This window comes from Poecilia reticulata, chromosome 3, assembly GCF_904066995.2.
Source record: "Poecilia reticulata chromosome 3, P_reticulata-male-v2, whole genome shotgun sequence".
Classification (NCBI taxonomy): Eukaryota; Metazoa; Chordata; class Actinopteri; order Cyprinodontiformes; family Poeciliidae; genus Poecilia; species Poecilia reticulata.
In genome coordinates, this window is record NC_088832.1 from 7,406,896 (window position 1) to 7,419,267 (window position 12,372).

At 37.1% G+C, this 12,372-nt stretch overlaps 2 long non-coding RNA genes across 3 annotated transcripts; one reads left to right on the forward strand and one right to left on the reverse strand.

Annotated features, from left to right (window-relative positions):
• Positions 1–4,323: 4,323 nt before the first annotated feature.
• On the forward strand, positions 4,324–7,236 carry LOC145551067 (uncharacterized). 2 transcript variants are annotated; one of them, XR_014086844.1, is made up of 6 exons: positions 4,324–4,802; positions 4,871–4,930; positions 5,352–5,402; positions 5,514–5,705; positions 6,249–6,360; positions 6,481–7,236. It is a non-coding gene; the product is annotated as an uncharacterized LOC145551067 (long non-coding RNA). The 2 variants fall into 2 exon arrangements; XR_014086845.1 differs by having other exon boundaries at positions 4,325–4,802; positions 5,539–5,705.
• A 58-nt stretch (positions 7,237–7,294) lies between these two features.
• LOC145551068 (uncharacterized) lies at positions 7,295–10,232 on the reverse strand. The gene is made up of 3 exons (XR_014086846.1): positions 9,586–10,232; positions 7,710–7,974; positions 7,295–7,586 (listed from the first exon to the last, which is right to left on the reverse strand). It is a non-coding gene; the product is annotated as an uncharacterized LOC145551068 (long non-coding RNA).
• Positions 10,233–12,372: the final 2,140 nt, after the last annotated feature.

Here is a 12,372-nt window from a genome sequence, read left to right on the forward strand (position 1 = left end):
CTGGATTGAATTAATGAAAAAACTACAAGGAAATCATCTTTATCATAGTAAGCTGTTACAAGTAAATGATATATTCTGACAGATCTCATAATGCTGACCTGGAGGATGGTGAAGGTTAAGCTATTTACAGTCAGGGTGACATGTCACTGGTGACCAATAAAAAGATTAATAATAAAACACCAGGAAAACCTTTTTTTTTCTTGACAAATCAATCATCTGAATCAGCTGCAAATTTACCCATCAGTCATTATGTCTTGGTGTGTAAGGTCCCAAAACAGCCCTGATCCAGCCAGGCTGAGTATATCCAGCACACCCCACAGATGCTCCATTAGATGGATTTGTAGGAAATTTGGAGGCAAGGTCAACACCTCAAAGCCATTGTTGTGCTTCTAAAACCACGCCTGGCCCATTTCTGCTTTACTGCAGCAGGTCCATTATCCAACTGGAAAGAGCCAGAGTAATGCAAGGTAGGTGATAGGTGGCATGTGCAACATCCATATGGATGCATCCATAAGGTAAAGTAAGATGATTCCATCTTCTTATTGGTCGATGGAAAGCAGGGTTTCCTCCTCTGTATTATAAGCCTGGCGGGCTGCCAGGCTTTACTTGAGATGCAAGATGTGAGTTTCCACAGGATTCCACCAGAAAAGGAAAATACAGCATGAAGGATAATGTTCAAATATTTTTGCTGGTACTAGTTTGTGCCATTGGGTCTGATGATTGAATTCCAAGATGGATAAATAATGAGACATTAGGATAACACTGAAACTGGTTCTGTCAGTGGCTCAGTCAATCAAATTACATTAAAATCAATAAAGAAGGTTAAGTCAATTTGCAACCATCACTCTAAATGTCTTGGTCAAAAAATCATAAGCCTTGCCTGTTGCAGTTTGTTTAGGCCAAACACAATGAACATTTTCTTGCCCGCCTCTAATAATTCACCAACCAGATTTAATATGTGCAGCTGTTCCTACTTTCTAAAACATTCCTCCTGGCAGCAATGTAAACAGAGGAAGATGTCACCACATTCAGGAATGTAAATTTCAGAAAATTCTGAATATAATTGGGGCTGTGGAGGAGGACTATTGATCCGAAGGGCTGGAAATCTCTGGAGAACTTAGGAGTTTTCCTTTGATAGATGATCGAAGTAGTCTTGGCTTGATACACGTGGAAAAGGATTTTTTTCCCCCTTCCTGAAAGCAACAGTACATAACTTTTATAATAAATATGATTTTTAAATAATTGTCAAAACTGTCACTATGTCATGACAGTATGGTATGAAACAGACAAAGGCTCAGGGAGGAGGTGGAGATCTATTTTTTTCACATATTGCCTGTTTTATACGACATGTTGACAGTTATAAAACAATATGTACAAAAAAACATTTCTGTAAGAGTTACATACTATATAACTTTAGCATTGGCTGTCCAGTATTGACCACCAAGAAATAGCTTTAGCCTGCCATGGTGAGGAGCTGGTCTCATGACTGAAAATAATGTGCAGCCATGACATTCCCAAATCCCTACAGTTGTCCATTTGGTCTTGTTTGTAATATAACTTTGAGGACATAATGCTCAGCTGCTGTCCCACCACTAACAGGGTGTTATAGACCTAGTAGTGGTCATGATGTGCTGCCTGGTTGGTGTATTTCTCATTCAGACAGCATGAGAATAAAATCTTAAAATAATCTCAGTAACAGCTGCTAGTTCTCTAAATGACTTTGACTTGTTCTGTTTGGGGGAATTTGGGATGTTGCTCTCCAACAGTGACATTACTGTTTGTGCTGACTCTATCGTCACCATGTTGTTCTCTTTGCTGCCCAATTGCTGCAATTAATACCCTTTGTTTCTGGAGCTATTTAGGGGAACCTATTATCAGGGATGACTAATGCAGTTGTTTCCGCAGCCATGGTGTTCTACATGACACGCGAGTATCTGTGCCTGGGGGTGGGAGGGTACTGCACATGAGATAAACACAACACAAAACAGGAGTGAAAAAGCCAAGAACCACAGAGGGGTAAACTTGAAACAAGCAAGCTGTCATGTTTATGAAAAACTGAGTACAAGCAAGCTGAGGAGTGGCATCATTTTAAGGCCAAAGTAACAAAACAAGCCAGTTATTCCTGCTATATAAACCTAAAAAAGTTCATTAGGAGCACATGAATCATTGTTACACTGAGCTGTGCTGTTTTAATATAAGAATGGGCTGAAAATAAAATAGTACAGAACCAGGGCTTTTATAACCATCTGTGAGGAAATGTGGTACGTTTTAATAATTGCACGCTGAAAACGTACATAAAGCAAACTGATCACCAGATTAAAAGATGGCACCACTACGAGTCAAAGCTTCTCCCATGAGGGACCCAGAAATGTTCCACTTCAGCAAATCTGGCTCCAAAGAGGATTTGCATTTTCTCTCTGTCAAGCATGTCTAACCAAGAGTTTTGCAAGCCAAATTGGCCGGCATCCTGTTGGCTCTCTGCACCCATCTATTAGAGGAAAAGAAATAATCAGGAAGTGGCTCCAAGTACTCCAAATGTTTCTAGAATCAATTGATCTTATTGTTAGATGCCATCCTGAGGGGTTTCTAACACTCAGAACAAGTGAATGTTATATAAAAACTGCTCCACGTGACTCAGTCTGACCTAACTAAATACACATTTGTTAGAAGGTGAAGGCTGGCTATTTTCCACCGTTTGGTTTTGTCACCTGTCATGGCGGCTCTGTGTGTGACCTGGCTGCTACACTGACACAGGCTACGTCATGCAGTGGCAGAGAGGAAGAGGACGGCGGTATACTTCTTCATGGTTTCTCCTTGCTTGTTGATCTTTTGGTTGTTGTTGTTGTTTACTGTAATTGTAATAAGTAGTTGTGCAGATGAGGATTTTTGTTTGTGCCAAAGCAACAAGTTATTTCCTCTACTGTTTGTTACATTTTCCTTTTATTTTGTTTCTATGTTACAATTATCACTAAATGTTATTTATGTGCACAACACTTTTATTGTGTGTATTTGACCCTTACATGTTGAAATTTTCTATCTTATGAAAATATTTACATATTTTTCAATCTGTAAGAAGATACTGCAGTCATTTACTAAACACAGATGATTGAACTTGTTTTTGTGACCTTCACCCACAAAAACCACATAAAATTAAATTCTTGCTTTGGGTGCAAGAGGTCCTGGATTCAAATCCTGGACGAGCCCCCAACTATTATGACCTGGCTTAAAAAGGCCACAACAAAAAGGGAGACGGACCATTTATGAGAATTTTCTAAAGTATAAACTAATTTAAAGCAACCCAAGATTTAAATTACATTTTCTAATCATTGGATCTTTTGAAAGGCTCTTTGAAATGAGCGAGTTTTGCGACACAGCTCCATTATTCTTTAACCATTTTACAGTTGTGCTATTATTATACAAGGTCTGATGCTGTTTGTTGCCGTCAGCTCACCAAAAAGCACTGACAGCATTACATGTCTGCTTAAAGAACACGGGACAAATGACTGTCAGAAACAAAAAGTATTAAGAGAATAAACTTCCCTTTTTCCAAAATCCACTTTCAGTGTGAATTGTCCTATTCTCCTCCTGAGACCAAACAAAAGCTTCCATCAATTCCGGATTTTACTCATCTCTGTGCCACACCCTAATTATTATTGATGTGTATTATCACTGAATGAAATGTGCTTAGTGTGCTTGAAATCGAATTGGAAGGCGTACATTTCGTTTGACGCTGCAGGGCAGAAGTCATTAGACTCTTTAGATAAAAACATACACTCTCTTCTGCTGTAAATTCAGCATCTTCTTAATGTTGGAGAGCTTTATTTAAAAAAAAAAAAGAATTGTGCAGCTTGATCCTTCACTTTAGCATACAATCATTATCTCAAATATCAGAAGCTGTGTTTAAAAAAGAAATGTGAAGAATAGACTCAGACCTGACTGCTGCAAGCATTAACAGCACAAAGAGTTCACACAACATACTCACCGGTAATCTGGAAAGTGGAAACCACTCTCTCATATAGAATCTAAGGTGAGTCACTGTCAGACATGTCTTACATTCATCCTCATTTTCACTTTGAATAAAGTCACTAAAGACTGCATGAAAACCGTAAATGAATCTCAATTTAGAAGCTTTTAGTGCAAATAGTTTTTCTGAATCTCCTTCCAGTTGTGTTTATTTCCCACGTCTCATCTTCAACAAGTTCTTTCTGCATTCTTTCTCACCTAAGCGAAGGGGACGTTCATGACTATGGAGGACCAAAACTGACATAATAATAAATAAAAGAATAAATATATATACTATATATTTTCTTTTTTATTTCTCCATACACATGACTTTCCATCAAGAAAAATAGACATTTTTTATTTATTATTTCCTAACCGTATTTATTTCTTGATGTATTTATTTATTATTTCCTCGCTGTATTATTATTTACTCCTCCGTATTATTATTCACTCCTCCGTTTTATTATTCACTCCTTCGTACTATTATTCACTCCTCCGTATTATTATTCCCTCGTCCGTTTTATTATTCCCTCGTCCGTTTTATTATTCCCTCGTCGGTATACGGACGAGGGAATGTAAATATGTAAATGAGGAGGCCTGCTTTCTATGTCCTGCTCTTCTATTGGGTCAATCAACCGGAAACAGAACGATCAGTCTGCAGATCCATTGTTCATGCCTTTCTACTTTGCGCTTTCGGCCTCAGTTAAGCAGTACCTAAGGTATGGCGGAGTCACATGGCGGACGCTCAGTTTCTGACTTGTTAAGGGAGGCTGCGAATAGGTTGGAGGAGTTGGAACGCGGTAAGTTTTTGGCTAACTATACATTTGGAAATTTGTGGAAGATGTTAATCATACTCTCATTTCATTAGCAACCACCGGTTCTACTCCTTCGACACAAAGTCCCAGGGCCAGGCCAACGCGCAATTTTAGTAAGTGTTCTCTTGTTCCCGTCCTTGTGTGTTTTTTTTTTTTTTTTTACTATTTTTAATGTAATTCGTCAGCTTATGTTATGTTACTTCGTTATTGTACTTAAGTACATTTATTGAGTACTTTCTCCACCACTGATGGGCGGGGCGGAGCAGCAGGAAGACGCAGGGGGAACCGTATCAGATGGGGAAACGTGGATTGACATACTCCCGTTTCCTCCCACAGTCTATAAACGCGACTGTCAGGTTTATTGGTCTGTCTAAATCAGGGATGTCCAAAATGTTTTTAGTGAGCGCCAAAATGCAGAAAAATAAATGAAGGTATTTAGAGTCTAAATTATCCGTAGTTGTGAGTGTGTGTTCATGTTGCTTACAATGCCAGACTTTCTCACATATTTTGACACATATCTCATTATTTTCACAGCATCAGCAACACCTGGAAATGTTGATTTTGCAGGACGGCATCCGGTTGATGGTGAGCTATTTCATAGTTTTTAAAAAAAGGTTTTAAAAAGGTTTTTAAAAAATTGTCTTTCTTAAGTATGTAACTTTGGTGCTTTGAACACTTGATTATTTCCACCCTCAGCTGAGGTTTCTAGACTGTTTTCCAGCTGGACAAATCTAAGGCATCAGAGACGGACAAATCCCGTCTGTCAGACGACGTATACACACAGTTTCTGTTGTCTTGCACGGAAAGACTCCTCGGTTGTCCCAAGACGACAGGACAAAGAGCGTCTCCAAAGAGCTGGGCTGGGAGAAAAACGCATATGTTTCCGAGGTGGGTTAGTTATGTTACTGTTGCTTTACTATTTTGCTTGTCTAATAATGTATGTAAAATGTTTTAGTTCCATAAATTAAAGTGTGTTTGTAAGGACAAACCAATTATGTGTCTTTAAAAGGCCACACTGGTTTGCAATACATCAAACAATTTTATTTTGACAAGTTTGATACATTCCTTCAAAATTTCTTGCTTAATTTTTAAAATGTAATGATTTATGTTTCTTATTTGTTTGTAGAGTGCAGCAATGTACTACTAATGGAATGTCTTTCTTTTGTTAAACATGATTAAAAAAACTTATAAAAAACATATAACTTCACGTGTTTGTACACGTGAAGTTATATGCACTTGAGACATGTTACTGCACAGTACATACAAATGCATGACACTGTTTACACTTGTATTTCATATGTCTCTTCTGCACATTAAAACACTAAACAAAAGACTTTACACATTCTTAGGCCTACCTTTATACGCATCTTTTTCAAATCTTCAATAACCTATATGTAGATGAATGTTTTTGCATTTCATTTCTTTGTGCAGATGTTACTTGATAACATCAACTGGCCTAATGACGAAGAGATCGATGAGGACATAGTCTCTTTGGAAGATCACTGTCTGATTATGAATTTCCTCCGCAGATTCATCGAAAGTGGTAAGAAATTATTTAAAAATACATTGGGTTTTTTCAAAACTTAATTGGGAAGAGTTTTTTCACAGATGTATTAATTAAATTTTAATCTTAACATAATTTTTGTATTTGTGTGCCGTAAAGGGACGTCGGACATCCTAAGGAATCTACTAACTTTTTGGACTGGCTGGGGTGTGGTCAGCTCCAATCTGGAGATTCAAGTTGTTGACTGCAATCTCCCGCAGTCATCTACTTGCTTTCTGATGTTGAAATTGTCAAAAAATGACAAAACCTATGCAGACTTCCACCAAAACCTTATGGCCAGCATTTCATCAAGCTATTCAGGTTTCGGACTAATTTGAACCAGGCTATTGCAACGCGTTACAAGTTTACGCACTTAGACATGCCCCATGACATTTCTTGTCAAAGTTACAACTTTCTAATTTTCTGTAATGGTTCTGAAGTAATGTGTAGTGCACTTGTTAATGACTCGAGTTTGACAGAACTTTGCATTATTGTTTAAAATATAACTGCTTCAAGTTATTGTACAACTTATTGAAGAGCTTGTTCTTGATGCTATCAATTGTTTACTAAGTTTACATAGTCATTTGTAGTATCACACAAAAACTTTCAAAATATAAAACCATAGTAATGCTTTATTTCTTAGCTTGAAATTAATTAAACCTACAAGCTAAAATCTGATATATATTGATTTATAATGAAAAGTCATTAAAGGTGTTTTTATTACAGAAACATGTAAGTAGCACATTTAAACACTGAATATTGTTAATTTACAAATAGTTCACATCAAGTTTATTGTCTTTTCAATTACAAAATGTAACTGGACCACTGTGTAAGATTATGTGATGGTTATAAATAAATAGCAAGTTGTTTCTGTTTATAATGGAGTTAATTTTATTAACTTTTTGTCTGAAAAGGAGCAACATACATTATGATAATAAATTACACACTCAAAGAAAATATTTTATCTAATAAGGAAACAAAGTTGCATCAAATTTTCAAGGACGTTTTTTTGTAGCCTCTATTTACATATTTCCAAATATTTCAGTGAGAATATCAACTGTCTGTTGATAAACATTTATCACATTAGAAAACAAGGTCGTTGGATCTGGTAGTCTTTCAATTTCCACCCGAGTCAAAGGCCTTGGAAGCTCTACCTCTGGTACAGTCACGCCATCATGATGGTGACCATATTGCCTCTCCCCATCAATACCATACTGGTTGTCAACCTGTCAAAGATTTAAGAAATCGTGATGTAAATAAAATCCAAATTAGACACACTGGAGTTTTTTTTTAAAACACACAAGTTAATTTATAATTAAACTTTGTGAAATGGAACACATTACACAAACCTGTGTGGGGTCGCCATCTTCATGTTGGTTTTGAGACCACAACAGTAGTGGTGACTGGTTCCGTTCTGTACGTAGTCGGTGGTTGTTCCAGCCGTCCATGAAAAATCTCAGATGTCTGTTGATTTGAGGTAAAAAGGTCCAGTGTAATGCGTATAAGTGCACCTCGTTGTCTGTTTGCAACAGGCCCTCGGTCTCCAGGTAGCAGAAAGTTGTATAAAACAGATCCAACACTGCCCCAAATACATCTCTCCACAATCTCTCAATCCTGGATTGAAAAGACATTTTAATGAGAAAGGTGAGAAAACATAATACACTTATTTAAAGACCAACATCTTTAAATTCTATTTACATTATGTCACTCAATGTTATTCATGTCCTGTAAATGTATTTAGTCATTAGAAAACAAATTGGTTATTTAAAAATCTTTAATAACAGTCTGAGCGTCAATAATTTTCAGCAAATTCAGTCATGTGTACTACAAAAATTTGAAGACACAGACAACTGTACAAAGCCTTGGACTGCTACGCAAGTTAGATGAGTTAGAGCAGTTTAGTCTTCCAGCAGCCCATGACCATGGAGACAAAGACAGCGGAGAAGACGTGAGAGAAAACAAAAGCTAGGGTGTCATGGACTTGCACATCAGCTAAAAGCTACCCTTGCCAAATGATAGCTTGAAAGCAATGTATCATTGCTTTCAAGTAGTCCATTAAGCTTCATGGATTACATGCATCTTAATGTAACCACCAAAAGGGAAACAAGAAACAGCTGCTTTCTCTTTTTCTGCAAGACATGGATAAACTATTTTTTCCTGATAATGCCATAAGACTTGGAGGGGCTAACAACTTTTATTGCATGACAGGAGTCATGCTCTTACAGGTAAATCCAGTATAGGTTGTGTTTGGATTTACATTAACAGCTGGCTTCACAACGCCACCCTGGTATCCAGTTATTGCTCTGTAGACATTGAGTTCATGATTTTGAGTTCCAGAAGCAGGGTTAGAACAGAGAACGAGCAAATCATTAATGAATATGAATATCTCACAATTCTGAACTTCTTCAGTGAATTAAAGGCTCAAGATGACATGTTTTATTAGTAAAATTTGATATTTGGACATTTGAACACAACAGATCAGAAACATGCGGTCAGGGGAGGCAGAGCGTCAGCTGTCATCATGAAATAATAATATAATGATAACATTATTTATAATGATTTTTGCACCCTGTTTTTCCATAGCTAAACACTAACATGAATGGGATCTTATGATTTAGATTAAGTCAGTACCTCAACAGCCATGAAACATAACCACACGCAACTGAAACAGATGTTCTGTAACAACTGGAATTATAATACTTGTTAGGTATTTTCTGATACCTACATGGAAAAAGAGAACCACAGACAACGTATATGAGTTTTTAGCCGACTTCTGCAGAAGGAGAAAAACTCTATCAATTCCTCCTCCGAGCCGTTCATAGAGCGTTCTGAAAACCTTCAGTTTGTTTGTCTCTTTTATTAGCAGGGGAGAGAAAGGTGTGAACAGGAATGGAGGGGGTGAAACCCACATCCTATATTCACAGTAGGATGTGAATTCAGACAGATAGAGGGGAGACACAGAAACTAAATTAACACATAGATAGGTTTTACAGCTCAGGACTTTCCCAGGAAGATCTAAGTCACCATCTGTACAAACATGCTTGATTAAGGAAGATTTAACTTTGTCTCCCAAGTTTCAACAAATTTGAACACTAAACCTCTAAATAAAAACTAGTAACATAAAATTATAAATGTAAGAATGATAACAAACATAATAACTCTAACAATACTAATATTAAATACAAATAAGTTCCAAAAAGCAAAAGAAATATCACACATGCTTACCTTATACCGTACTCTGCCATTCGCCTGTGAACTGTTCTTTCACTGACCCCAAAAAGTCTGCCAATATCCATGACGGATACACCAGCAAGAAGAAATTATTCCAATACCTCAGCAGGCAGCAAATATCCAGGTCTTCCAACTGTTCTTGTGTGGTACACAGATTGGTGCAAACGGCAAGCCACTTCCTCCAACATCTGGACAACTAATGAGTTAGCATCATTATCCGTGTCTGCAGCTACCTGGACCAGCAACTCCATAAAAACATTGACACGAAAAAGCAAATAGTCATCACTGACTGTGCTACTTTCAGCTAAATTGGCAAGGTGCCTTAAATCCTCAGCAATCCTACGATACATTTCTTAGATTTTTTAAAATTCCTCTAAAAAAGGTTGCTCTGCTAAGAGAAGCACAGCGCAGGCATGAACAATGGATCTGCAGACTGATCGTTCTGTTTCCGGTTGATTGACCCAATAGAAGAGCAGGACATAGAAAGCAGGCCTCCTCATTTACATATTTACATTCCCTCGTCCGTATACCGACGAGGGAATAATAAAACGGACGAGGGAATAATAAAACGGACGAGGGAATAATAAAACGGAGGAGTGAATAATAATACGAAGGAGTGAATAATAATACGGCGAGGAAATAATAAATAAATACATCAAGAAATAAATACGGTTAGGAAATAATAAATAAAAAATGTCTATTTTTCTTGATGGAAAGTCATGTGTATGGAGAAATAAAAAAGAAAATATATAGTATATATATTTATTCTTTTATTTATTATTATGTCAGTTTTGGTCCTCCATACATGACAGCATCTTTAAAACAAGATAAACTTCAAAAAGTCCCTAATGAAGCTGAGCGAGTGCACACCATCTGCACAAGGTTATGTTGGCTGTCACTGTCCTTCTTGTTATTTCAAATTTGGGAAAATATTCCACTATCTTCCTCTATTTTCACCACTTATACCAAGAAAACACAATACTAAATCTGCTCAATGAAGTATTTTTTTTTTCTATCAAGACAAGTTAAAAAGCACAAATTTAGGAATTTGAGTTTATAGCACATCTCAGCAACAAGACAGTTCAAAGTGCTTAACATCATAAAAACATCTTGTAGTCATCAATTATGAAACAAGTAATAAACATTACATATTGTAAAATGCCATCATACTATTTACTACTAATCAAACGGTTTTAGCCACCTGTTTAACAGTGTCTAACAGTGTTTCAGCTGTTTTACAGTTTTCTGGAATTTTGTTCCCGATTTGTGGTGGATAGAAGCTGAAAGCTGCTTCTTCATGTTTGGTTCTGGTTCTGCAGATGCAGAGCAGATAAATTTAAATATTAAAAAATGGCACTTGAGATTTTGCTCAAATTATGTGACTGACAAGAAGAAAATGAGTAGAACATTTATTTAACACAATTCTATAAGGCTTCACACTGTTTCAAATCCAATGAGTTTATATTAAAAAAAAAAAAGGTTTGTAAATAAAATTCAGTAACTTAACTTAAGTTACCGGCAACTTCACTTAACCTAAGCTATTGCTATCTGTAGCTAATCTTATCTTAGGTTAGCTAAGGCAGGTTAGGTTTTTTAGCTAGCCTTAGCCAGGCATCTTCTTAAGTAAAAAAAATAAATAAATCAAAGATTTATTCAAAGTAGACACGTTGGGCGAGACGGCCTTTACTGCGGCTGAGTAGACGAGACAAGCAGCATACTCAAAAACATAAGTGGCAAAGACGTTCAACTTAAATGCATTTTAAAATACATCTTTGAGCATTTTGAACTGGTTCAGAATTCCCAGGAAATGTGATTCCCTATAGGATCTTTTATTTTTCACCTGTACCTCTAATTTGAAGGCTGCATGTCTTTAGTCACTTCCTAGACTAATCACAGTATGCAGTCAGTGCGCTTGATGACGTGCCAACAGACCTGACCGCCACACCAGGTACACGCGTCATCGTCTTAATGGACGAAGGTGCATTCACTGAACCATTGAGCCTCAGCGCTGGTTTCTGTTGAAAGTTGATTCTCACAGAGCAAAAGTGATGAATGCTGTCGGAGACGTGGAGAAGAACACTATGCCGAAGCTGTTGTCATCGGACAATCGTTTTGGAGGTGTTACGGCTTAAGCCAATCGTACTTCGACAACTGATAATATCTTCATAACATAATTTCTCCAGTTATTGTGCCTCTATATGAGTGACACAGCCTGATCTTATCTCCGTGGATAATAATTCAGGTCACATCAGCAGGGAACGGCTGCTGAAGGTTGAGCTTCCTCAAATACAGTGTCTTTCACTATCTTTAGACCTGGCCTCCATAGGAAAACCTCTGGGATTAACAGAGTCCTGTACAGGGTCATAACCTCAAACCCCAGAACCTCTATGACCTGAGGGCAGCCGGTCTAAGAGAGGAATATCTCAATACAGTAAGCCTCTAACAGCAGGCTTCAATTACTGTCCAAGGATAAATTATAGGAAATCAGCATTATCTTCTTGGGGTTTACCTTTAAAAATGTCCTACTTTAACATTATATTATCACTGCAGCTATACTGCCTTCGCCATACAGAATGCAACTAGACAGTACAGCTAAACTCTTCCTTATATCAAGACTCTGAAGAAGCTTGACCGTTTATCCACAGGTTTATTGAATTTAAGGAAGTGTGAAACTAAAATACAAACAAAAAAGGAATACATCACTTTCACAGTCTTTTGTAAACATGTACATATAAGTTTAACATAGCTAAATTAAATACTGTCCCAAATGAATTAGCAAAG